Source organism: Falco naumanni, chromosome 12, assembly GCF_017639655.2.
Source record: "Falco naumanni isolate bFalNau1 chromosome 12, bFalNau1.pat, whole genome shotgun sequence".
NCBI lineage: Eukaryota > Metazoa > Chordata > Aves > Falconiformes > Falconidae > Falco > Falco naumanni.
The window spans coordinates 9,055,708-9,080,869 of record NC_054065.1 but is presented as its reverse complement, the minus strand read 5'-3'; positions in this window follow the sequence as shown (position 1 = coordinate 9,080,869).

Below are 25,162 nucleotides of genomic sequence, written 5' to 3'. Positions count from 1 at the left end.
CCAAAAGAAACCCCTGACCCTGCAGCTTGACAGGAGCCCAAAAGAAACCCTGCCCCCTTAACCTGGCGTGGGCCTCAAAAGAAAATTGGGCTCTGCCTGGAAGCAAAAAGAAACCCCAACACCCTGCCTGGAAACCCCAGAGAGACCCCAGCCCCTGCCTAGAAGCCCAAAGAAACGCCAGCCCCCTGCATATTGCTGGGAGCCCAACGAAACATTTGGCCCCTGCCTGAGAACCCAAAAGAAACCCCTGCCCCCTGCATATGGCCTGAGCCTCAAAAGAAAATTGGGCCCCTGTTGGAAAACCAACAGAAACCCCTGCCCATGCCTAGAAGCCGAAAGGAAACCCCTGCCCCTGCTCCAGGCCGGGAGCCCTAAGAAACCCCAGCCCCTGTATGTTGCCAGGAGCCCAAAAGAAACCCCAGCCCCCTGCCCCTGCCTGGGAGTCCAGAAGATACCCCTGCCCCTGCATGTTGGTGGGACCTCAAAAGAGACCCCAGCCCCTGCCTAGAAGCCCAAAGAAACCCCAGCCCCTTGCACATTGCTGGGAGCCCAAAGAAACATTTGGCCCCTGCCTGGGAATCCAAAAGAAACCCCTGACCCCTGCATATGCTCTGGGCCTCATAGGAAAATTGGGCCCCTGCCTGGAAACCCAAAAGAAACCCCTGCCCCTGCCCAGAAGCCGAAAGGAAACACCAGTCCCCCTGCTCCAGGCCGGGAGCCCTAAGAAACCCCAGCCCCCTGTATGTTGCCAGGAGCCCAAAAGAAACCCCTGCCCCCTGCCCCTGCCTGGGAGTCCAGAAGATACCCCCTGCCCCTGCATGTTGGTGGGACCTCAAAAGAGACCCCAGCCCCTGCCTAGAAGCCCAAAGAAACCCCAGCCCCTTGCACATTGCTGGGAGCCCAAAGAAACATTTGGCCCCTGCCTGGGAATCCAAAAGAAACCCCTGACCCTGCAGCTTGACAGGAGCCCAAAAGAAACCCTGCCCCCTTAACCTGGCGTGGGCCTCAAAGGAAAATTGGGCCGCTGCCTGGAAGCAAAAAGAAACCCCAACACCCTGCCTGGAAACCCCAGAGAGACCCCAGCCCCTGCCCAGAAGTCCAAAGGAAACCCCAGCCCGCTGCTGCAGGCCACGAGCCCCAAGAAACCCCAACCCCCTGTACGTTACCGCGAGCCTGAAGAAACACTGGGCCCCTACCTGGAAACACGAGAAGAAACACCAGCACCCTTGCCAGGAAACCAAAAGAAAGCATAGTCCTCTGCGCAGGCATTCAAAAGAAACGCCATGCCAGGAGCTCAAAGAAACCTCTGCCACCTGCACCTCGCTGGCAGCCTACAGAAAGCCAAGGTGTCTACACTGTGACAGGGCCTGTTGGAATCATGAGAAGTTCCAATTGTGACACGCATTGTGACACGCATCATCAATGTGTGACACACGTGTGTTGTGCAACTCCCATGCACTTTCACACACCCACCAGCACAGTGAGACGCCTGCCCTTTAACACGCTCAGCGCTCTGCATCTGTAGACACCCTGTCACTGCCAGGGAGACTGGTGGTGTGGTACACACTGACATTCAGCAGCACTCACATTGTCACACACTGTGACACGCTGGCAATGCAACACTCATTGTGACACCTCTGCACTACGACACACTACCATTGAGAGCTACCTGCACCGTGCATGACACCCACATTATGAGGCACTTGTGCTCTGACACACACCAGCCGGCATTGTGAGACACTTGCACCCTGTAAGGCACACCGACATTGAGTGACACCCATAGCAACAGATTCTCCCATGTGTTGTGCAGCACCACTCCGGGGACAGACTTGCACTTTGAGGAGTCTCCCCACATTGTGACGCATGGTGAGATCCGCCTGCCTGGGGACACACTGGCATATGCTGCAACAGTCATGTCTGGAAGGTATGTGAGGCGTGTGCACTGCGAGACACTCAGACTGTGACATGCATGGTGGTGGGCACCACTCGCCAGGCTTACAGTGAGTTACTGACATTACTCTGACATACACATGAAGACTACATGTATCTGCAACATGCAAACAGTAAGTATAAAGAGATCTGTCCTGTAAGATGCAAATCTACAGAGTAAGGGCTGCATATCATCATTTACCCCTAAAGCTAAGGTGACGCGAGAAAGCCCTAAGCTAAGGCGACGCGAGAAAGTCCGAAGCTAGAACAAGGCGAAAAAGCCATAAGTAAGACAACGCGAGAAAGCCCTAAGCTAAAGCGACGCCAAAAAGCCCTAAGCTAAGGCGACGCCAAAAAGCCCGAAGCTAAGGCGACGCCAAAAAGCCCTAAGCTAAGGCGACGCCAAAAAGCCCGAAGCTAAAGGAACACGAAAAAGCCCCAAGCAAAGACGAGGCATATAAGCCCCAAGCAAAGACGAGGCAAAAAAGCCCCAAGCAAAGACGAGGCGAAAAAGCCCCGAGCAAAGACGAGGCGAAAAAGCCCCGAGCAAAGACGAGGCGAAAAAGCCCCGAGCAAAGACGAGGCAAAAAAGCCCTAAGCTAAAGCGACGCCAAAAAGCCCTAAGCTAAAGCGACGCCAAAAAAGCCCTAAGCTAAGGCGACGCCAAAAAGCCCGAAGCTAAGGCGACGCCAAAAAGCCCGAAGCTAAGGCGACGCCAAAAAGCCCTAAGCTAAAGGAACACGAAAAAGCCCCATACAAAGACGAGGCAAAAAAGCCCCAAGCAAAGACGAGGCGAAAAAGCCCCGAGCAAAGACGAGGCGAAAAAGCCCCGAGCAAAGACGAGGCAAAAAAGCCCCGAGCAAAGACGAGGCGAAAAAGCCCCGAGCAAAGACGAGGCAAAAAAGCCCCGAGCAAAGACGAGGCGAAAAAGCCCCGAGCAAAGACGAGGCGAAAAAGCCCCGAGCAAAGACGAGGCGAAAAAGCCCCGAGCAAAGACGAGGCGAAAAAGCCCCGAGCAAAGACGAGGCAAAAAAGCCCTAAGCTAAAGCGACGCCAAAAAGCCCTAAGCTAAAGCGACGCCAAAAAGCCCGAAGCTAAGGCGACGCGAGAAAGCCCTAAGCTAAAGCGACGCCAAAAAGCCCTAAGCTAAGGCGACGCCAAAAAGCCCTAAGCTAAGGCGACGCCAAAAAGCCCGAAGCTAAGGCGACGCCAAAAAGCCCTAAGCTAAGGCGACGCCAAAAAGCTCGAAGCTAAAGGAACACGAAAAAGCCCCAAGCAAAGACGTGGCATATAAGCCCCAAGCAAAGACGAGGCAAAAAAGCCCCAAGCAAAGACGAGGCGAAAAAGCCCCGAGCAAAGACGAGGCGAAAAAGCCCCGAGCAAAGACGAGGCGAAAAAGCCCCGAGCAAAGACGAGGCAAAAAAGCCCTAAGCTAAAGCGACGCCAAAAAGCCCTAAGCTAAAGCGACGCCAAAAAGCCCTAAGCTAAGGCAACGCCAAAAAGCCCGAAGCTAAGGCGACGCCAAAAAGCCCGAAGCTAAGGCGACGCCAAAAAGCCCTAAGCTAAAGGAACACGAAAAAGCCCCAAACAAAGACGAGGCAAAAAAGCCCCAAGCAAAGACGAGGCGAAAAAGCCCCGAGCAAAGACGAGGAGAAAAAGCCCTAAGCTATAGCGACACCAAAAAGCCCTAAGCTAAGGCGACGCCAAAAAGCCCTAAGCTAAGGCGACGCCAAAAAGCCCGAAGCTAAGGCGACGCCAAAAAGCCCTAAGCTAAGGCGACGCCAAAAAGCTCGAAGCTAAAGGAACACGAAAAAGCCCCAAGCAAAGACGAGGCAAAAAAGCCCCGAGAAAAGACGAGGCGAAAAAGCCCCGAGCAAAGACGAGGCGAAAAAGCCCCGAGCAAAGACGAGGCAAAAAAGCCCTAAGCTAAAGCGACGCCAAAAAGCCCTAAGCTAAAGCGACGCCAAAAAGCCCTAAGCTAAGGCAACGCCAAAAAGCCCGAAGCTAAGGCGACGCCAAAAAGCCCGAAGCTAAGGCGACGCCAAAAAGCCCTAAGCTAAAGGAACACGAAAAAGCCCCAAACAAAGACGAGGCAAAAAAGCCCCAAGCAAAGACGAGGCGAAAAAGCCCCGAGCAAAGACGAGGCGAAAAAGCCCCGAGCAAAGACGAGGCGAAAAAGCCCCGAGCAAAGACGAGGCGAAAAAACCCCGAGCAAAGACGAGGCAAAAAAGCCCTAAGCTAAAGCGACGCCAAAAAGCCCTAAGGTAAGGCGACACCAAAGAGCGCTAAGCTTAAGGCGACGCCAAAAAGCCCTAAGCTAGAACGAGGCGAAAAAGCCATAAGAAAGACGACGTGAAGAAGCCCTAAACTAGAGGGGATGTGAAAAAGCCCTAAGCTAAGGCGACGCGAGAAAGCCCTAAGCTAAGGCGACGCGAAAACCCCTTAAGATAAGGCGACGCGAGAAAGCCCGAAGCTAAGGAGACGCGAGAAAGCCCTAAGCTAAGGCGACGCGAGAAACCCCTTAAGCTAAGGCGACGCGAGAAAGCCCGAAGCTAAGGCGATGCGAGAAAGCCCTAAGCTAAGGCGACGCGAGAAACCCCTTAAGCTAAGGCGACGCGAGAAAGCCCGAAGCTAAGGAGACGCCAAAAAGCCCGAAGCTAAGGCGAGGCGCAAAAGCCCTAAGCTAAGGTGACGCCAAAATCCGTTTAAGCTAAAACGACGCGAAAAAGCCTTTAAGATAAGGTGACCCGAGAAAGCCCTAAGCTAAGACGACGCGAGAAAGCCCTAAGCTAGAACAAGGCGAAAAAGCCCTTTTAGCTAAGGGGACGCCAAAAAGCCCTTTAAGACAAAGCGAGGCGAAAAAGCCCTTGAAGATAAGGCGAGGTGCAAAACCCTTGAAGATAAGGCGAGGCGAAAAAGCCGTTTAAGATAAGACGAGGCGAAAAAGCCCTTTAAGATAAGACGAGGCCAAAAAGCCCTAAGCGAAGGCGATGCGAGAAAGCCCGAAGCTAAGGCGACGCGAGAAAGCCCTAAGCTAAAGCGACGTCAAAAATCCCTAAGCTAAAGCGACGCCAAAAAGCCCTAAGCTAAGGCGACGCCAAAAAGCCCTAAGGTAAGGCGACGCCAAAAAACCCTAAGCTAAGGCGACGCCAAAAAACTCGAAGCTAAAGGAACACGAAAAAGCCCCAAGCAAAGACGAGGCGAAAAAGCCCCAAGCAAAGACGAGGCAAAAAAGCCCCGAGCAAAGACGAGGCGAAAAAGCCCCGAGCAAAGACGAGGCGAAAAAGCCCCGAGCAAAGACGAGGCAAAAAAGCCACGAGCAAAGACGAGGCAAAAAAGCCCTAAGCTAAAGCGACGCCAAAAAGCCCTAAGCTAAAGCGACGCCAAAAAGCCCTAAGCTAAGGCGACGCCAAAAAGTCCGAAGCTAAGGCGACGCCAAAAAGCCCGAAGCTAAGGCGACGCCAAAAAGCTTGAAGCTAAAGGAACACGAAAAAGCCCCAAGCAAAGACGAGGCATATAAGCCCCAAGCAAAGACGAGGCAAAAAAGCCCCAAGCAAAGACGAGGCGAAAAAGCCCCGAGCAAAGACGAGGCGAAAAAGCCCCGAGCAAAGACGAGGCAAAAAAGCCACGAGCAAAGACGAGGCAAAAAAGCCCTAAGCTAAAGCGACGCCAAAAAGCCCTAAGCTAAAGCGACGCCAAAAAGCCCTAAGGTAAGGCGACACCAAAGAGCGCTAAGCTTAAGGCGACGCCAAAAAGCCCTAAGCTAGAACGAGGCGAAAAAGCCATAAGAAAGACGACGTGAAGAAGCCCTAAACTAGAGGGGATGTGAAAAAGCCCTAAGGTAAGGCGACGCGAGAAAGCCCTAAGCTAAGGCGACGCGAGAAAGCCCTTAAGCTAAGGCGACGCGAGAAAGCCCTAAGCTAAGGAGACGCCAAAAAGCCCGAAGCTAAGGCGACGCCAAAAAGCCCGAAGCTAAGGCGACACCAAAAAGCCCGAAGCTAAGGCGAAGCGCAAAAGCCCTAAGCTAAGGTGACGCCAAAATCCGTTTAAGCTAAAACGACGCGAAAAAGCCTTTAAGATAAGGTGACCCGAGAAAGCCCTAAGCTAAGACAACGCGAGAAAGCCCTAAGCTAGAACAAGGCGAAAAAGCCCTTTAAGCTAAGGGGACGCCAAAAAGCCCTTTAAGATAAAGCAAGGCGAAAAAGCCCTTGAAGATAAGGCGAGGTGCAAAAGCCCTTGAAGATAAGGCGAGGCGAAAAAGCCGTTTAAGATAAGACGAGGTGAAAAAGCCCTTTAAGATAAGACGAGGCCAAAAAGCCCTAAGCTAGAACGAGGCGAAAAAGCCATAAGCAGAGACGACGTGAAGAAGCCCTAAGGTAAGGCGACGCGAGAAAGCCCTAAGCTAAAGCGACGCGAGAAAACCCTAAGCTAAGGCGACGCGAGAAAGCCCTAAGCTAAGGCGACGCGAGAAAGCCCTAAGCTAAGGCGACGCGAGAAAGCCCTAAGCTAGAACAAGGTGAAAAAGCCATAAGTAAGACGACGCGAAAAAGCCCTTTAAGATAAAGCGAGGCGCAAAAGTCCTTGAAGATAAGGCGAGGCGCAAAAGCCCTTGAAGATAAGGCGAGGCGCAAAAGCCCTTGAAGATAAGGCGAGGCGAGAAAGCCCTTTAAGATAAGACGAGGCGAAAAGCCCTTTAAGATAAGGCGATGCGAGAAAGCCCTAAGCTACGGCGACGCGAGAAAGACCTAAGCTAAGGCGACGCCAAAAAGCCCTAAGCTAAAGGAACACGAAAAAGCCCATAACAAAGACGAGGCAAAAAAGCCCCGAGCAAAGACGAGGCGAAAAAGCCCCGAGCAAAGACGAGGCGAAAAAGCCCTGAGCTAAAGTGACGCCAAAAAGCCCTAAGGTAAGGCGACACCAAAGAGCGCTAAGCTTAAGGCGACGCCAAAAAGCCCTAAGCTAGAACGAGGCGAAAAAGCCATAAGTAAGACGACGTGAAGAAGCCCTAAGCTAAGGCGACGCGAGAAAGCCCTAAGCTAAGGCGACGCGAGAAAGCCCTAAGCTAAGGCGACGCGAGACAGCCTTTAAGCTAAGGCGACGCGAGAAAGCCCTTGAAGCTAAGGAGACGCCAAAAAGCCCGAAGCTAAGGTGACGCCAAAAAGCCCGAAGCTAAGGCGAGGCGCAAAAGCCCTAAGCTAAGGTGACGCCAAAATCCGTTTAAGCTAAAACGACGCGAAAAAGCCTTTAAGATAAGGTGACCCGAGAAAGCCCTAAGCTAAGACGACGCCAGAAAGCCCTAAGCTAGAACAAGGCGAAAAAGCCATAAGTAAGACGACACGAAAAAGCCCTTTAAGCTAAGGGGACGCCAAAAAGCCCTTTAAGATAAAGCGAGGCGAAAAAGCCCTTGAAGATAAGGCGAGGTGCAAAAGCCCTTGAACATAAGGCGAGGCGAAAAAGCCGTTTAAGATAAGACGAGGCGAAAAAGCCCTTTAAGATAAGACGAGGCCAAAAAGCCCTAAGCGAAGGCGACACGAGAAAGCCTGAAGCTAAGGCGACGCGAGAAAGCCCGAAGCTAAGGCGACGCGAGAAAGCCCTAAGCTAAAGCAACGCCAAAAAGCCCTAAGCTAAGACGACACCAAAAAGCCCTAAGCTAAGGCGACGCCAAAAAGCCCTAAGCTAAGGCGACGCCAAAAAGCCCTAAGCTAAGGCGACGCCAAAAAGCTCGAAGCTAAAGGAACACGAAAAAGCCCCAAGCAAAGACGAGGCAAAAAAGCCCCAAACAAAGACGAGGCAAAAAAGCCCCAAGCAAAGACGAGGCGAAAAAGCCCCGAGCAAAGACGAGGCGAAAAAGCCCCGAGCAAAGACGAGGCAAAAAAGCCCTAAGCTAAAGCGACGCCAAAAATCCCTAAGCTAAAGCGACGCCAAAAAGCCCTAAGCTAAGGCGACGCCAAAAAGCCCGAAGCTAAGGCGACGCCAAAAAGCCCGAAGCTAAGGCGACGCCAAAAAGCTCGAAGCTAAAGGAACACGAAAAAGCCCCAAGCAAAGACGAGGCATATAAGCCCCAAGCAAAGACGAGGCAAAAAAGCCCCAAGCAAAGACGAGGCGAAAAAGCCCCGAGCAAAGACGAGGCGAAAAAGCCCCGAGCAAAGATGAGGCAAAAAAGCCCCGAGCAAAGACCAGGCAAAAAAGCCCTAAGCTAAAGCGACGCCAAAAAGCCCTAAGCTAAAGCGACGCCAAAAAGCCCTAAGGTAAGGCGACACCAAAGAGCGCTAAGCTTAAGACGACGCGAGAAAGCCGGAAGCTAAGGCGACGCCAAAAAGCCCTAAGCTAAAGGAACACGGAAAAGCCCCAAGCAAAGACGAGGCAAAAAAGCCCCAAGCAAAGACGAGGCAAAAAAGCCCCGAGCAAAGACGAGGCAAAAAAGCCCCGAGCAAAGACGAGGCAAAAAAGCCCCGAGCAAAGACGAGGCGAAAAAGCCCCGAGCAAAGACGAGGAGAAAAAGCCCTAAGCTATAGCGACACCAAAAAGCCCTAAGCTAAGGCGACACCAAAGAGCGCTAAGCTTAAGGCGACGCCAAAAACCCTAAGCTAGAACGAGGCGAAAAAGCCATAAGAAAGACGACGTGAAGAAGCCCTAAACTAGAGGGGATGTGAAAAAGCCCTAAGCTAAGGCGACGCGAGAAAGCCCTTAAGCTAAGGCGACGCGAGAAACCCCTTAAGCTAAGGCGACGCGAGAAAGCCCTAAGCTAAGGAGACGCCAAAAAGCCCGAAGCTAAGGCGAGGCGCAAAAGCCCTAAGCTAAGGTGACGCCAAAATCCGTTTAAGCTAAAACGACGCGAAAAAGCCTTTAAGATAAGGTGACCCGAGAAAGCCCTAAGCTAAGACGACGCGAGAAAGCCCTAAGCTAGAACAAGGCGAAAAAGCCCTTTAAGCTAAGGGGACGCCAAAAAGCCCTTTAAGATAAAGCGAGGCGAAAAAGCCCTTGAAGATAAGGCGAGGTGCAAAAGCCCTTGAAGATAAGGCGAGGCGAAAAAGCCGTTTAAGATAAGACGAGGCGAAAAAGCCCTTTAAGATAAGACGAGGCCAAAAAGCCCTAAGCTAGAACGAGGCGAAAAAGCCATAAGCAGAGACGACGTGAAGAAGCCCTAAGCTAAGGCGACGCGGGAAAGCCCTAAGCTAAGGCGACGCAAGAAAGCCCTAAGCTAGAACAAGGCGAAAAAGCCATAAGTAAGACGACGCGAAAAAGCCCTTTAAGATAAAGCGAAGGCGCAAAAGCCCTTGAAGATAAGGCGAGGCGCAAAAGCCGTTTAAGATAAGACGAGGCGAAAAGCCCTTTAAGATAAGACGAGGCCAAAAAGCCCTTTAAGATAAGGCGATGCGAGAAAGCCCTAAGCTACGGCGACGCCAAAAAGCCCGAAGCTAAGGCGACGCCAAAAAGCTCGAAGCTAAAGGAACACGAAAAAGCCCCGAGCAAAGACGAGGCGAAAAAGCCCCGAGCAAAGACGAGGCGAAAAAGCCCCGAGCAAAGACGAGGCGAAAAAGCCCCGAGCAAAGACGAGGCGAAAAAGACCTAAGCTAAAGTGACGCCAAAAAGCCCTAAGGTAAGGCGACACCAAAGAGTGCTAAGCTTAAGGCGACGCCAAAAAGCCCTAAGCTAGAACGAGGCGAAAAAGCCATAAGTAAGACGACGTGAAGAAGCCCTAAGCTAAGGCGACGCGAGAAAGCCCTAAGCTAAGGCGACGCGAGAAAGCCCTAAGCTAAGGCGACGCGAGAAAGCCCTAAGCTAAGGCGACGCGAGAAAGCCCTAAGCTAGAACAAGGCGAAAAAGCCATAAGTAAGACGACACGAAAAAGCCCTTTAAGCTAAGGGGACGCCAAAAAGCCCTTTAAATAAAGCGAGGCGAAAAAGCCCTTGAAGATAAGGCGAGGCGCAAAAGCCCTTGATGATAAGGCGAGGCGAAAAAGCCCTTTAAGATAAGACGAGGCCAAAAAGCCCTAAGCGAAGGCGACGCGAGAAAGCCCTAAGCGAAGGCGACGCGAGAAAGCCCTAAGCGAAGGCAACGCGAGAAAGCCCGAAGCTAAGGCGACGCAAGAAAGCCCGAAGCTAAGGCGACGCAAGAAAGCCCTAAGCGAAGGCGACGCGAGAAAGCCCTAAGCTAAGGCGACGCGAAAAAGCCCTAAGCTAAAGCGACGCCAAAAAGCCCTAAGCTAAGGCGACGCCAAAAAGCCCGAAGCTACGGCGACGCCAAAAAGCCCGAAGCTAAGGCGACGCCAAAAATCCCTAAGCTAAAGGAACACGAAAAAGCCCCAAACAAAGACGAGGCAAAAAAGCCCCAAGCAAAGACGAGGCAAAAAAGCCCCGAGCAAAGACGAGGCGAAAAAGCCCCGAGCAAAGACGAGGCGAAAAAGCCCCGAGCAAAGACGAGGCGAAAAAGCCCCGAGCAAAGACGAGGCGAAAAAGCCCCGAGCAAAGACGAGGCAAAAAAGCCCTAAGCTAAAGCGACGCCAAAAAGCCCTAAGGTAAGGCGACACCAAAGAGCGCTAAGCTTAAGGCGACGCCAAAAAGCCCTAAGCTAGAACGAGGCGAAAAAGCCATAAGTAAGACGACGTGAAGAAGCCCTAAGCTAAGGCGACGCGAGAAAGCCCTAAGCTAAGGCGACGTGAGAAAGCCCTAAGCTAAGGCGACGCGAGAAAGCCCTTGAAGCTAAGGAGACGCCAAAAAGCCCGAAGCTAAGGTGACGCCAAAAAGCCCGAAGCTAAGGCGAGGCGCAAAAGCCCTAAGCTAAGGTGACGCCAAAATCCGTTTAAGCTAAAACGACGCGAAAAAGCCTTTAAGATAAGGTGACCCGAGAAAGCCCTAAGCTAAGACGACGCGAGAAAGCCCTAAGCTAGAACAAGGCGAAAAAGCCATAAGTAAGACGACACGAAAAAGCCCTTTAAGCTAAGGGGACGCCAAAAAGCCCTTTAAGATAAAGCGAGGCGAAAAAGCCCTGGAAGATAAGGCGAGGTGCAAAAGCCCTTTAAGATAAGGCGAGGCGAAAAAGCCGTTTAAGATAAGACGAGGCGAAAAAGCCCTTTAAGATAAGACGAGGCCAAAAAGCCCTAAGCGAAGGCGACGCGAGAAAGCCCGAAGCTAAAGTGACGCCAAAAAGCCCTAAGCTAAAGCGACGCCAAAAAGCCCTAAGCTAAGGCGACGCCAAAAAGCCCGAAGCTAAGGCGACGCCAAAAAACCCTAAGCTAAGGCGACGCCAAAAAGCTCGAAGCTAAAGGAACACGAAAAAGCCCCAAGCAAAGACGAGGCATATGAGCCCCAAGCAAAGACGAGGCAAAAAAGCCCCAAGCAAAGACGAGGCAAAAAAGCCCCGAGCAAAGACGAGGCAAAAAAGCCCTAAGCTAAAGCGACGCCAAAAAGCCCTAAGCTAAAGCGACGCCAAAAAGCCCTAAGCTAAAGCGACGCCAAAAAGCCCTAAGCTAAGGCGACGCCAAAAAGCCCTAAGGTAAGGCGACACCAAAGAGCGCTAAGCTTAAGACGACGCGAGAAAGCCCGAAGCTAAGGCGACGCCAAAAAGCCCTAAGCTAAAGGAACACGAAAAAGCCCCAAGCAAAGACGAGGCAAAAAAGCCCCAAGCAAAGACGAGGCAAAAAAGCCCCGAGCAAAGACGAGGCAAAAAAGCCCCGAGCAAAGACGAGGCAAAAAAGCCCCGAGCAAAGACGAGGCAAAAAAGCCCCGAGCAAAGACGAGGAGAAAAAGCCCTAAGCTATAGCGACACCAAAAAGCCCTAAGCTAAGGCGACACCAAAGAGCGCTAAGCTTAAGGCGACGCCAAAAACCCTAAGCTAGAACGAGGCGAAAAAGCCATAAGAAAGACGACGTGAAGAAGCCCTAAACTAGAGGGGATGTGAAAAAGCCCTAAGCTAAGGCGACGCGAGAAAGCCCTAAGCTAAGGCGACGCGAGAAAGCCCTAAGCTAAGGCGACGCGAGAAACCCCTTAAGCTAAGGCGACGCGAGAAAGCCCGAAGCTAAGGAGACGCCAAAAAGCCCGAAGCTAAGGCGAGGCGCAAAAGCCCTAAGCTAAGGTGACGCCAAAATCCGTTTAAGCTAAAACGACGCGAAAAAGCCTTTAAGATAAGGTGACCCGAGAAAGCCCTAAGCTAAGACGACGCGAGAAAGCCCTAAGCTAGAACAAGGCGAAAAAGCCCTTTAAGCTAAGGGGACGCCAAAAAGCCCTTTAAGATAAAGCGAGGCGATAAAGCCCTTGAAGATAAGGCGAGGTGCAAAAGCCCTTGAAGATAAGGCGAGGCGAAAAAGCCGTTTAAGATAAGACGAGGCGAAAAAGCCCTTTAAGATAAGACGAGGCCAAAAAGCCCTAAGCTAGAACGAGGCGAAAAAGCCATAAGCAGAGACGACGTGAAGAAGCCCTAAGCTAAGGCGACGCGGGAAAGCCCTAAGCTAAGGCGACGCGAGAAAGCCCTAAGCTAAGGCGACGCGAGAAAGCCCTAAGCTAGAACAAGGCGAAAAAGCCATAAGTAAGACGACGCGAAAAAACCCTTTAAGATAAAGCGAGGCGCAAAAGTCCTTGAAGATAAGGCGAGGCGCAAAAGCCCTTTAAGATAAAGCGAGGCGCAAAAGCCCTTGAAGATAAGGCGAGGCGCAAAAGCCGTTTAAGATAAGACGAGGCGAAAAGCCCTTTAAGATAAGACGAGGCCAAAAAGCCCTTTAAGATAAGGCGATGCGAGAAAGCCCTAAGCTACGGCGACGCGAGAAAGCCCTAAGCTAAGGCGACGCCAAAAAGCCCTAAGCTAAAGGAAAACGAAAAAGCCCATAACAAAGACGAGGCAAAAAAGCCCCAAGCAAAGACGAGGCGAAAAAGCCCCGAGCAAAGACGAGGCGAAAAAGCCCCGAGCAAAGTCGAGGCGAAAAAGCCCCGAGCAAAGACGAGGCGAAAAAGCCCCGAGCAAAGACGAGGCGAAAAAGCCCCGAGCAAAGACGAGGTGAAAAAGCCCCGAGCAAAGACGAGGCGAAAAAGCCCCGAGCAAAGACGAGGCAAAAAAGCCCTAAGCTAAAGCGACGCCAAAAAGCCCTAAGGTAAGGCGACACCAAAGAGCGCTAAGCTTAAGGCGACGCCAAAAAGCCCTAAGCTAGAACGAGGCGAAAAAGCCATAAGTAAGACGACGTGAAGAAGCCCTAAGCTAAGGCGACGCGAGAAAGCCCTAAGCTAAGGCGACGCGAGAAAGCCCTAAGCTAAGGCGACGCGAGAAAGCCTTTAAGCTAAGGCGACGCGAGAAAGCCCTTGAAGCTAAGGAGACGCCAAAAAGCCCGAAGCTAAGGTGACGCCAAAAAGCCCGAAGCTAAGGTGAGGCGCAAAAGCCGTTTAAGCTAAAACGACGCGAAAAAGCGTTTAAGATAAGGTGACCCGAGAAAGCCCTAAGCTAAGACGACGCCAGAAAGCCCTAAGCTAGAACAAACCGAAAAAACCATAAGTAAGACGACACGAAAAAGCCCTTTAAGCTAAGGGGACGCCAAAAAGCCCTTTAGGATAAAGCGAGGCGAAAAAGCCCTTGAAGATAAGGCGAGGTGCAAAAGCCCTTGAACATAAGGCGAGGCGAAAAAGCCGTTTAAGATAAGACGAGGCTAAAAAGCCCTTTAAGATAAGACGAGGCCAAAAAGCCCTAAGCGAAGGCGACGCGAAAAAACCCTAAGCTAAAGCGACGCCAAAAAGCCCTAAGCTAAGGCGACGCCAAAAAGCCCGAAGCTAAAGCGACGCCAAAAAGCCCTAAGCTAAGGCGACGCCAAAAAGCTCGAAGCTAAAGGAACACGAAAAAGCCCCAAGCAAAGACGAGGCATATAAGCCCCAAGCAAAGACGAGGCAAAAAAGCCCCAAGAAAAGACGAGGCGAAAAAGCCCCGATGAAAGACGAGGCGAAAAAGCCCCGAGCAAAGACGAGGCAAAAAAGCCCCGAGCAAAGACGAGGCAAAAAAGCCCTAAGCTAAAGCGACGCCAAAAAGCCCTAAGCTAAAGCGACGCCAAAAAGCCCTAACCTAAGGCGACGCCAAAAAGCCCGAAGCTAAGGCGACGCCAAAAAGCCCGAAGCTAAGGCAACGCCAAAAAGCTCGAAGCTAAAGGAACACGAAAAAGCCCCAAGCAAAGACGAGGCATATAAGCCCCAAGCAAAGACGAGGCAAAAAAGCCCCGAGCAAAGACGAGGCAAAAAATCCCCAAGCAAAGACGAGGCAAAAAAGCCCCGAGCAAAGACGAGGCAAAAAAGCCCCGAGCAAAGATGAGGCAAAAAAGCCCTGAGCTAAAGTGACGCCAAAAAGCCCTAAGGTAAGGCGACACCAAAGAGCGCTAAGCTTAAGGCGACGCCAAAAAGCCCTAAGCTAGAACGAGGCGAAAAAGCCATAAGTAAGACGACGTGAAGAAGCCCTAAGCTAAGGCGACGCGAGAAAGCCCTAAGCTAAGGCGACGCGAGAAAGCCCTAAGCTAAGGCGACGCGAGAAAGCCTTTAAGCTAAGGCGACGCGAGAAAGCCCTAAGCTAAGGCGACGCCAAAAAGCTCTTTAAGATAAAGTGAGGCGCGAAAGCCCTTGAAGATAAGGCGAGGCGCAAAAGCCTTTGAAGACAAGGCGATGCGCAAAAGCCCTTGAAGATAAGGTGATGCGCAAAAAAACCCTAAGCTAAGACGACGCGAAAAAGCCCTAAGCTAAGTGGACGCCAAAAAGCGCTAAGGTAAGGCGACACCAAAGAGCGCTAAGCTTAAGGCGACGCCAAAAAGCCCTAAGCTAGAATGAGGCGAAAAAGCCATAAGAAAGACGACGTGAAGAAGCCCTAAACTAGAGGGGATGTGAAAAAGCCCTAAGCTAAGGCGACACGAGAAAGCCCTAAGCTAAGGTGACGCGAGAAAGCCCTAAGCTAAGGCGACGCGAGAAAGCCCTAAAGCTAAGGCGACGCGAGAAAGCCCGAAGCTAAGGAGACGCGAGAAAGCCCTAAGCTAAGGCGACGCGAGAAACCCCTTAAGCTAAGGCGATGCGAGAAAGCCCGAAGCTAAGGCGATGCGAGAAAGCCCTAAGCTAAGGCGACGCGAGAAAGCCCTTAAGCTAAGGCGACGCGAGAAAGCCCGAAGCTAAGGCGACGCCAAAAAGCCCGAAGCTAAGGCGAGGCGCAAAAGCCCTAAGCTAAGGTGACACCAAAATCCGTTTAAGCTAAAACGACGCGAAAAAGCCTTTAAGATAAGGTGACCCGAGAAAGCCCTAAGCTAAGACGACGCCAGAAAGCCCTAAGCTAGAACAAGACGAAAAAGCCCTTTTAGCTAAGGGGACGCCAAAAAGCCCTTTAAGATAAAGCGAGGCGAAAAAGCCCTTGAAGATAAGGCGAGGTGCAAAAGCCCTTGAAGATAAGGCGAGGCGAAAAAGCCGTTTAAGATAAGACGAGGCGAAAAAGCCCTTTAAGATAAGACGAGGCCAAAAAGCCCTAAGCGAAGGCGACGCGAGAAAGCCCGAAGCTAAAGCGACGCGAGAAAGCCCTAAGCTAAAGCGACGCCAAAAAGCCCTAAGCTAAGGCGACGCGAGAAAGCCCTAAGATAAGGCGACGCAAAAAGCCCTAAGGTAAGGCGACGCCAAAAAGCCCTAAGCTAAGGCGACGCCAAAAAGCTCGAAGCTAAAGGAACATGAAAAATCCCCAAGCAAAGACGAGGCATATAAGCCCCAAGCAAAGACGAGGCAAAAAAGCCCCGAGCAAAGACGAGGCGAAAAAGCCCCGAGCAAAGACGAGGCGAAAAAGCCCCGAGCAAAGACGAGGCGAAAAAGCCCTAAGCTAAAGCGACGCCAAAAAGCCCTAAGCTAAAGCGACGCCAAAAAGCCCTAAGCTAAGGCGACGCCAAAAAGCCCTAACCTAAGGCGACGCCAAAAAGCCCTAAGCTAAGGCGACGCCAAAAAGCCCTAAGCTAAGGCGACGCCAAAAAGCTCGAAGCTAAAGGAACACGAAAAAGCCCCAAGCAAAGACGAGGCATATAAGCCCCAAGCAAAGACGAGGCGAAAAAGCCCCGAGCAAAGACGAAGCGAAAAAGCCCCGAGCAAAGACGAGGCAAAAAAGCCACGAGCAAAGACGAGGCAAAAAAGCCCTAAGCTAAAGCGACGCCAAAAAGCCCTAAGCTAAAGCGACGCCAAAAAGCCCTAAGCTAAGGCGACGCCAAAAAGCCCGAAGCTAAGGCGACGCCAAAAAGCCCGAAGCTAAGGCGACGCCAAAAAGCTCGAAGCTAAAGGAACACGAAAAAGCCCCGAGCAAAGACGAGGCATATAAGCCCCAAGCAAAGACGAGGCAAAAAAGCCCCAAGCAAAGACGAGGCAAAAAAGCCCCGAGCAAAGACGAGGCAAAAAAGCCCCGAGCAAAGACGAGGCGAAAAAGCCCCGAGCAAAGACGAGGCGAAAAAGCCCCGAGCAAAGACGAGGCGAAAAAGCCCCGAGCAAAGACGAGGCAAAAAAGCCCTAAGCTAAAGCAACGCCAAAAAGCCCTAAGCTAAAGCGACGCCAAAAAGCCCTAAGGTAAGGCGACACCAAAGAGCGCTAAGCTTAAGACGACGCGAGAAAGCCCGAAGCTAAGGCGACGCCAAAAAGCCCTAAGCTAAAGGAACACGAAAAAGCCCCAAGCAAAGACGAGGCAAAAAAGCCCCAAGCAAAGACGAGGCAAAAAAGCCCCGAGCAAAGACGAGGCAAAAAAGCCCCGAGCAAAGACGAGGCAAAAAAGCCCCGAGCAAAGACGAGGCAAAAAAGCCCCGAGCAAAGACGAGGAGAAAAAGCCCCGAGCAAAGACGAGGCGAAAAAGCCCCGAGCAAAGACGAGGCGAAAAAGCCCCGAGCAAAGACGAGGCGAAAAAGCCCCGAGCAAAGACGAGGAGAAAAAGCCCTAAGCTATAGCGACACCAAAAAGCCCTAAGGTAAGGCGACACCAAAGAGCGCTAAGCTTAAGGCGACGCCAAAAAGCCCTAAGCTAGAACGAGGCGAAAATGCCATAAGTAAGACGACATGAAGAAGCCCTAACCTAGAGGGGATGTGAAAAAGCCCTAAGCTAAGGCGACGCGAGAAAGCCCTAAGCTAAGGCGACGCGAGAAAGCCCTTAAGCTAAGGCGACGCGAGAAAGCCCTAAGCTAAGGAGACGCCAAAAAGCCCGAAGCTAAGGCGACGCCAAAAAGCCCGAAGCTAAGGTGAGGCGCAAAAGCCCTAAGCTAAGGTGACGCCAAAATCCGTTTAAGCTAAAACGACGCGAAAAAGCCTTTAAGATAAGGTGACCCGAGAAAGCCCTAAGCTAAGACGACGCGAGAAAGCCCTAAGCTAGAACAAGGCGAAAAAGCCCTTTAAGCTAAGGGGACGCCAAAAAGCCCTTTAAGATAAAGCAAGGCGAAAAAGCCCTTGAAGATAAGGCGAGGTGCAAAAGCCCTTGAAGATAAGGCGAGGCGAAAAAGCCGTTTAAGATAAGACGAGGCGAAAAAGCCCTTTAAGATAAGGCGAGGCCAAAAAGCCCTAAGCTAGAACGAGGCGAAAAAGCCATAAGCAGAGACGACGTGAAGAAGCCCTAAGCTAAGGCGACGCTGGAAAACCCTAAGCTAAGGCGACGCGAGAAAGCCCTAAGCTAAGGCGACGCGAGAAAGCCCTAAGCTAGAACAAGGCGAAAAAGCCATAAGTAAGACGACGCGAAAAAGCCCTTTAAGATAAAGCGAGGCGCAAAAGTCCTTGAAGATAAGGCGAGGCGCAAAAGCCCTTGAAGATAAGGCGAGGCGCAAAAGCCCTTGAAGATAAGGCGAGGCGCAAAAGCCCTTTAAGATAAGACGAGGCGAAAAGCCCTTTAAGAAAAGACGAGGCCAAAAAGCCCTTTAAGATAAGGCGATGCGAGAAAGCCCTAAGCTACGGCGACGCGAGAAAGCCCTAAGCTAGAACGAGGCGAAAAAGCCATAAGTAAAACGACGTGAAGAAGCCCTAAGCTAAGGCGACGCGAGAAAGCCCTAAGCTAAGGCGACGCGAGACAGCCTTTAAGCTAAGGTGACGCGAGAAAGCCCTTGAAGCTAAGGAGACGCCAAAAAGCCCGAAGCTAAGGTGACGCCAAAAAGCCCGAAGCTAAGGTGACGCGCAAAAGCCCTAAGCTAAGGTGACGCCAAAATCCGTTTAAGCTAAAACGACGCGAAAAAGCGTTTAAGATAAGATGACCCGAGAAAGCCCTAAGCTAAGACGACGCGAGAAAGCCCTAAGCTAGAACAAGGCGAAAAAGCCATAAGTAAGACGACACGAAAAAGCCCTTTAAGCTAAGGGGACGACAAAAAGCCCTTTAAGATAAAGCGAGGCCAAAAAGCCCTTGAAGATAAGGCGAGGTGCAAAAGCCCTTGAACATAAGGCGAGGCGGAAAAGCCCTTTAAGATAAGACGAGGCGAAAAAGCCCTTTAAGATAAGACGAGGCCAAAAAGCCCTAAGCGAAGGCGACGCGAGAAAGCCCGAAGCTAAGGCGACGCGAGAAAGCCCTAAGCTAAAGCGACGCCAAAAAGCCCTAAGATAAGGCGACGCCAAAAAGCCCTAAGCTAAGGCGACGCCAAAAAGCCCGAAGCTAAGGCGACGCCAAAAAGCCCTAAGCTAAGGCGACGCCAAAAATCTCGAAGCTAAAGGAACACGAAAAAGCCCCAAGCAAAGACGAGGCATATAAGCCCCAAGCAAAGACGAGGCAAAAAAGCCCCAAGCAAAGAAGAGGCGAAGAAGCCCCGAGCAAAGACGAGGCGAAAAAGCCCCGAGCAAAGACGAGGCAAAAAAGCCCTAAGCTAAAGCGACGCCAAAAAGCCCTAAGCTAAAGCGACGCCAAAAAGCCCTAAGCTAAGGCGACGCCAAAAAGCCCGAAGCTAAGGCGACGCCAAAAACCTCGAAGCTAAGGCGACGCCAAAAAGCCCGAAGCTAAGGCGACGCCAAAAAGCTCGAAGCTAAAGGAACACGAAAAAGCCCCAAGCAAAGACGAGGCATATAAGCCCCAAGCAAAGACGAGGCAAAAAAGCCCCAAGCAAAGACGAGGCGAAAAAGCCCCGATGAAAGACGAGGCAAAAAAGCCCCGAGCAAAGACGAGGCAAAAAAGCCCCGAGCAAAGACGAGGCAAAAAAGCCCTAAGCTAAAGCGACACCAAAAAGCCCTAAGCTAAAGCGACGCCAAAAAGCCCTAAGGTAAGGCGACACCAAAGAGCGCTAAGCTTAAGACGACGCGAGAAAGCCCGAAGCTAAAGCGACGCCAAAAAGCCCTAAGCTAAAGGAACACGAAAAAGCCCCAAGCAAAGACGAGGCAAAAAAGCCCCGAGCAAAGACGAGGCAAAAAAGCCCCGAGCAAAGACGAGGAGAAAAAGCCCTAAGCTATAGCGACACCAAAAAGCCCTAAGGTAAGGCGACACCAAAGAGCGCTAAGCTTAAGGTGACGCCAAAAAGCCCTAAGCTAAAGCGACGCCAAAAAGCCATAAGTAAGACGACGTGAAGAAGCCCTAAACTAGAGGGGATGTGAAAAAGCCCTAAGCTAAGGCGACGCGAGAAAGCCCTAAGCTAAGGCGACGCGAGAAAGCCCTAAGCTAAGGCGACGCGAGAAAGCCCTTAAGCTAAGGCGACGCGAGAAAGCCCTAAGCTAAGGAGACGCCAAAAAGCCCGAAGCTAAGGCGACGCCAAAAAGCCCGAAGCTAAGGCGACGCCAAAAAGACTGAAGCTAAGGCGAGGCGCAAAAGCCCTAAGCTAAGGTGACGCCAAAATCCGTTTAAGCTAAAACGACGCGAAAAAGCCTTTAAGATAAGGTGACCCGAGAAAGCCCTAAGCTAAGACGACGCGAGAAAGCCCTAAGCTAGAACAAGGCGAAAAAGCCCTTTAAGCTAAGGGGACGCCAAAAAGCCCTTTAAGATAAAGCGAGGCGAAAAAGCCCTTGAAGATAAGGCGAGGTGCAAAAGCCCTTGAAGATAAGGCGAGGCGAAAAAGCCGTTTAAGACGAGGCGAAAAAGCCCTTTAAGATAAGACGAGGCCAAAAAGCCCTAAGCTAGAACGAGGCGAAAAAGCCATAAGCAGAGACGACGTGAAGAAGCCCTAAGCTAAGGCGACGCGGGAAAGCCCTAAGCTAAGTCGACGCGAGAAAGCCCTAAGCTAAGGCGACGCGAGAAAGCCCTAAGCTAAGGCGACGCGAAAAAGCCCTTTAAGATAAAGAGAGGCGCAAAAGTCCTTGAAGATAAGGCGAGGCGCAAAAGCCCTTTAAGATAAAGCGAGGCGCAAAAGCCCTTGAAGATAAGGCGAGGCGCAAAAGCCCTTGAAGATAAGGCGAGGCGAAAAGCCCTTGAAGATAAGACGAGGCCAAAAAGCCCTTTAAGATAAGGCGATGCGAGAAAGCCCTAAGCAATGGCGACGCGAGAAAGCCCTAAGCAATGGCGACGCCAAAAAGCCCTAAGCTAAAGGAACACGAAAAAGCCCCAAACAAAGACGAGGCAAAAAAGCCCCAAGCAAAGACGAGGCAAAAAAGCCCCGAGCAAAGACGAGGCGAAAAAGCCCCGAGCAAAGACGAGGCGAAAAAGCCCCGAGCAAAGACGAGGCGAAAAAGCCCCGAGCAAAGACGAGGCGAAAAAGCCCCGAGCAAAGACGAGGCGAAAAAGCCCTAAGCTAAAGCGACGCCAAAAAGCCCTAAGGTAAGGCGACACCAAAGAGCGCTAAGCTTAAGGCGACGCCAAAAAGCCCTAAGCTAGAACGAGGCGAAAAAGCCATAAGTAAGACGACGTGAAGAAGCCCTAAGCTAAGGCGACGCGAGAAAGCCCTAAGCTAAGGCGACGCGAGAAAGCCCTAAGCTAAGGCGACGTGAGAAAGCCCTTAAGCTAAGGCGACGCGAGAAAGCCCTAAGCTAAGGAGACGCCAAAAAGCCCGAAGCTAAGGCGACGCCAAAAAGCCCGAAGCTAAGGCGAGGCGCAAAAGCCCTAAGCTAAGGTGACGCCAAAATCCGTTTAAGCTAAAACGACGCGAAAAAGCGTTTAAGATAAGGTGACCCGAGAAAGCCCTAAGCTAAGACGACGCGAGAAAGCCCTAAGCTAGAACAAGGCGAAAAAGCCATAAGTAAGACGACACGAAAAAGCCCTTTAAGCTAAGGGGACGCCAAAAAGCCCTTTAAGATAAAGCGAGGCGAAAAAGCCCTTGAAGATAAGGCGAGGTGCAAAAGCCCTTGAAGATAAGGCGAGGCGAAAAAGCCCTTTAAGATAAGACGAGGCCAAAAAGCCCTAAGCTAAGGCGACGCGAGAAAGCCCGAAGCTTAAGGCGACGCGAGAAAGCCCGAAGCGAAGGCGACGCGAGAAAGCCCTAAGCGATGGCGACGCGAGAAAGCCCTAAGCTAAGGCGACGCGAGAAACCCCTTAAGCTAAGGCGACGCGAGAAAGCCCGAAGCTAAGGCGATGCCAAAAAGCCCTAAGCTAAGGCGACGCCAAAAAGCCCTAAGCTAAGGCGACGCCAAAAAGCACTAAGCTAAAGGAACACGAAAAAGCCCCAAGCAAAGACGAGGCGAAAAAGCCCCGAGCAAAGACGAGGCAAAAAATCCCCGAGCAAAGACGAGGCGAAAAAGCCCCGAGCAAAGACGAGGCGAAAAAGCCCCGAGCAAAGACGAGGCGAAAAAGCCCCGAGCAAAGACGAGGCGAAAAATCCCCGAGCAAAGACGAGGCGAAAAAGCCCCGAGCAAAGATGAGGCAAAAAAGCCCTAAGCTAAAGTGACGCCAAAAAGCCCTAAGGTAAGGCGACACCAAGGAGCGCTAAGCTTAAGGCGACGCCAAAAAGCCCTAAGCTAGAACGAGGCAAAAAAGCCATAAGTAAGACGACGTGAAGAAGCCCTAAGCTAAGGCGACGCGAGAAAGCCCTAAGCTAAGGCGACGCGAGAAAGCCTTTAAGCTAAGGCGAGGCGCAAAAGCCTTTAAGCTAAGGCGACGCCAAAAAGCCCTAAGCTAAGGCGACGCCAAAAAGCTCTTTAAGATAAAGTGAGGCGCGAAAGCCCTTGAAGATAAGGCGAGGCGCAAAAGCCTTTGAAGACAAGGCGATGCGCAAAAGCCCTTGAAGATAAGGCGATGCGCAAAAAAAACCTAAGCTAAGACGACGCGAAAAAGCCATAAGCTAAGGCGACGCCAAAAAGCCCGAAGCTAAGGCGACGCCAAAAAGCCCATTAAGATAAAGCGAGGCGAAAAACCCCTTTAAGATAAGGCGAGGCGCAAAAGCCCTTGAAGACAAGGTGATGCGCAAAAGCCCTTGAAGATAAGAAGAGGCGCAAAAAATCCCTTGCAGATAAGGCGATGTGCAAAAAAGCCCTTGAAGATAAGACGAGGCGCCAAAAAGCCCTAAACTAAGGCGACGCCAAAAAGCCCTTTAAGCTAAGGCGACGCCAAAAAGCCCTTTAAGCTAAAGGAACACGAAAAAGCCATAAGCTAAGGCGACGCCAAAAAGCCCCGAGCAAAGACGAGGAGAAAAAGCCCTAAGCTAAAGCGACACCAAAAAGCCCTAAGGTAAGGCGACACCAAAGAGCGCTAAGCTTAAGGCGACGCCAAAAAGCCCTAAGCTAGAACGAGGCGAAAAAGCCATAAGAAAGACGACGTGAAGAAGCCCTAAACTAGAGGGGATGTGAAAAAGCCCTAAGCTAAGGCGACGCGAGAAAGCCCTAAGCTAAGGCGACGCGAGAAAGCCCTTAAGCTAAGGCGACGCGAGAAAGCCCTTAAGCTAAGGCGACGCGAGAAAGCCCTAAGCTAAGGAGACGCCAAAAACCCCGAAGCTAAGGCGACGCCAAAAAGCCCGAAGCTAAGGCGAGGCGCAAAAGCCCTAAGCTAAGGTGACGCCAAAATCCGTTTAAGCTAAAACGACGCAAAAAAGCCTTTAAGATAAGGTGACCCGAGAAAGCCCTAAGCTAAGACGACGCGAGAAAGCCCTAAGCTAGAACAAGGCGAAAAAGCCCTTTAAGCTAAGGGGACGCCAAAAAGCCCTTTAAGATAAAGCGAGGCGAAAAAGCCCTTGAAGATAAGGCGAGGTGCAAAAGCCCTTGAAGATAAGACGAGGCGAAAAAGCCCTTTAAGATAAGACGAGGCCAAAAAGCCCTAAGCTAGAACGAGGCGAAAAAGCCATAAGCAGAGACGACGCGAGAAAGCCCTAAGCTAAGGCGACGCGAGAAAGCCCTAAGCTAAGGCGACGCGAGAAAGCCCTAAGCTAGAACAAGGCGAAAAAGCCATAAGTAAGACGACGCGAAAAAGCCCTTGAAGATAAAGCGAGGCGCAAAAGTCCTTGAAGATAAGGCGAGGCGCAAAAGCCCTTGAAGATAAGGCGAGGCGCAAAAGCCGTTTAAGATAAGACGAGGCGAGAAAGCCCTTTAAGATAAGACGAGGCCAAAAAGCCCTTTAAGATAAGGCGATGCGAGAAAGCCCTAAGCTACGGCGACGCGAGAAAGACCTAAGCTAAGGCGACGCCAAAAAGCCCTAAGCTAAAGGAACACGAAAAAGCCCCGATGAAAGACGAGGCAAAAAAGCCCCGAGCAAAGACGAGGCGAAAAAGCCCCGAGCAAAGACGAGGCGAAAAAGCCCCGAGCAAAGACGAGGCGAAAAAGCCCCGAGCAAAGACGAGGTGAAAAAGCCCCGAGCAAAGACGAGGCGAAAAAGCCCCGAGCAAAGACGAGGCGAAAAAGCCCCGAGCAAAGACGAGGCGAAAAAGCCGTAAGCTAAAGCGACGCCAAAAAGCCCTAAGGTAAGGCGACACCAAAGAGCGCTAAGCTTAAGGCGACGCCAAAAAGCCCTAAGCTAGAACGAGGCGAAAAAAGCCATAAGTAAGACGACGTGAAGAAGCCCTAAGCTAAGGCGACGCGAGGAAAGCCCTAAGCTAAGGCGACGCGAGAAAGCCCTAAGCTAAGGCGACGCGAGAAAGCCCTAAGCTAAGGCGACGCGAGAAAGCCCTAAGCTAAGGCGACGCGAGAAAGCCCTAAGCTAAGGCGACGCGAGAAAGCCTTTAAGCTAAGGCGACGCGAGAAAGCCCTTGAAGCTAAGGAGACGCCAAAAAGCCCGAAGCTAAGGCGAGGCGCAAAAGCCCTAAGCTAAGGTGACGCCAATATCCGTTTAAGCTAAAACGACGCGAAAAAGCGTTTAAGATAAGGTGACCCGAGAAAGCCCTAAGCTAAGACGACGCGAGAAAGCCCTAAGCTAGAACAAGGCGAAAAAGCCATAAGTAAGACGACACGAAAAAGCCCTTTAAGCTAAGGGGGCGCCAAAAAGCCCTTTACGATAAAGCGAGGCCAAAAAGCCCTTGAAGATAAGGCGAGGCGGAAAAGCCCGTTAAGATAAGACGAGGCCAAAAAGCCCTAAGCTAAAGCGACGCCAAAAAGCCCTAAGCTAAGGCGACGCGAGAAAGCCCTAAGCTAAGGCGACGCCAAAAAGCCCTAAGCTAAGGCGACGCCAAAAAGCCCGAAGCTAAAGGAACACGAAAAAGCCCCAAGCAAAGACGACGCCAAAAAGCCCCGAGCAAAGACGACGCCAAAAAGCCCCGAGCAAAGACGAGGCGAAAAAGCCCCGAGCAAAGACGAGGCGAAAAAGCCCCGAGCAAAGACGAGGCGAAAAAGCCCCGAGCAAAGACGAGGCGAAAAAGCCACGAGCAAAGACGAGGCAAAAAAGCCCTAAGCTAAAGCGACGCCAAAAAGCCCTAAGCTAAAGCGACGCCAAAAAGCCCTAAGGTAAGGCGACACCAAAGAGCACTAAGCTTAAGACGACGCGAGAAAGCCCTAAGCTAAGGCGACGCCAAAAAGCCCTAAGCTAAGGCGACGTGAAGAAGCCCCGAGCAAAGACGAGGCAAAAAAGCCCCGAGCAAAGACGAGGCGAAAAAGCCCCGAGCAAAGACGAGGCGAAAAAGCCCCGAGCAAAGACGAGGCGAAAAAGCCCTAAGCTAAGGCGACGCCAAAAAGCCCTAAGCTAGAACGAGGCGAAAAAGCCATAAGAAAGACGACGTGAAGAAGCCCTAAACTAGAGGGGATGTGAAAAAGCCCTAAGCTAAAGCGACGCCAAAAAGCCCTAAGGTAAGGCGACACCAAAGAGCGCTAAGCTTAAGGCGACGCCAAAAAGCCCTAAGCTAGAACGAGGCGAAAAAGCCATAAGTAAGACGACGTGAAGAAGCCCTAAGCTAAGGCGACGCGAGAAAGCCCTAAGCTAAGGCGACGCGAGAAAGCCCTAAGCTAAGGCGACGCGAGAAAGCCCTAAGCTAAGGAGACGCC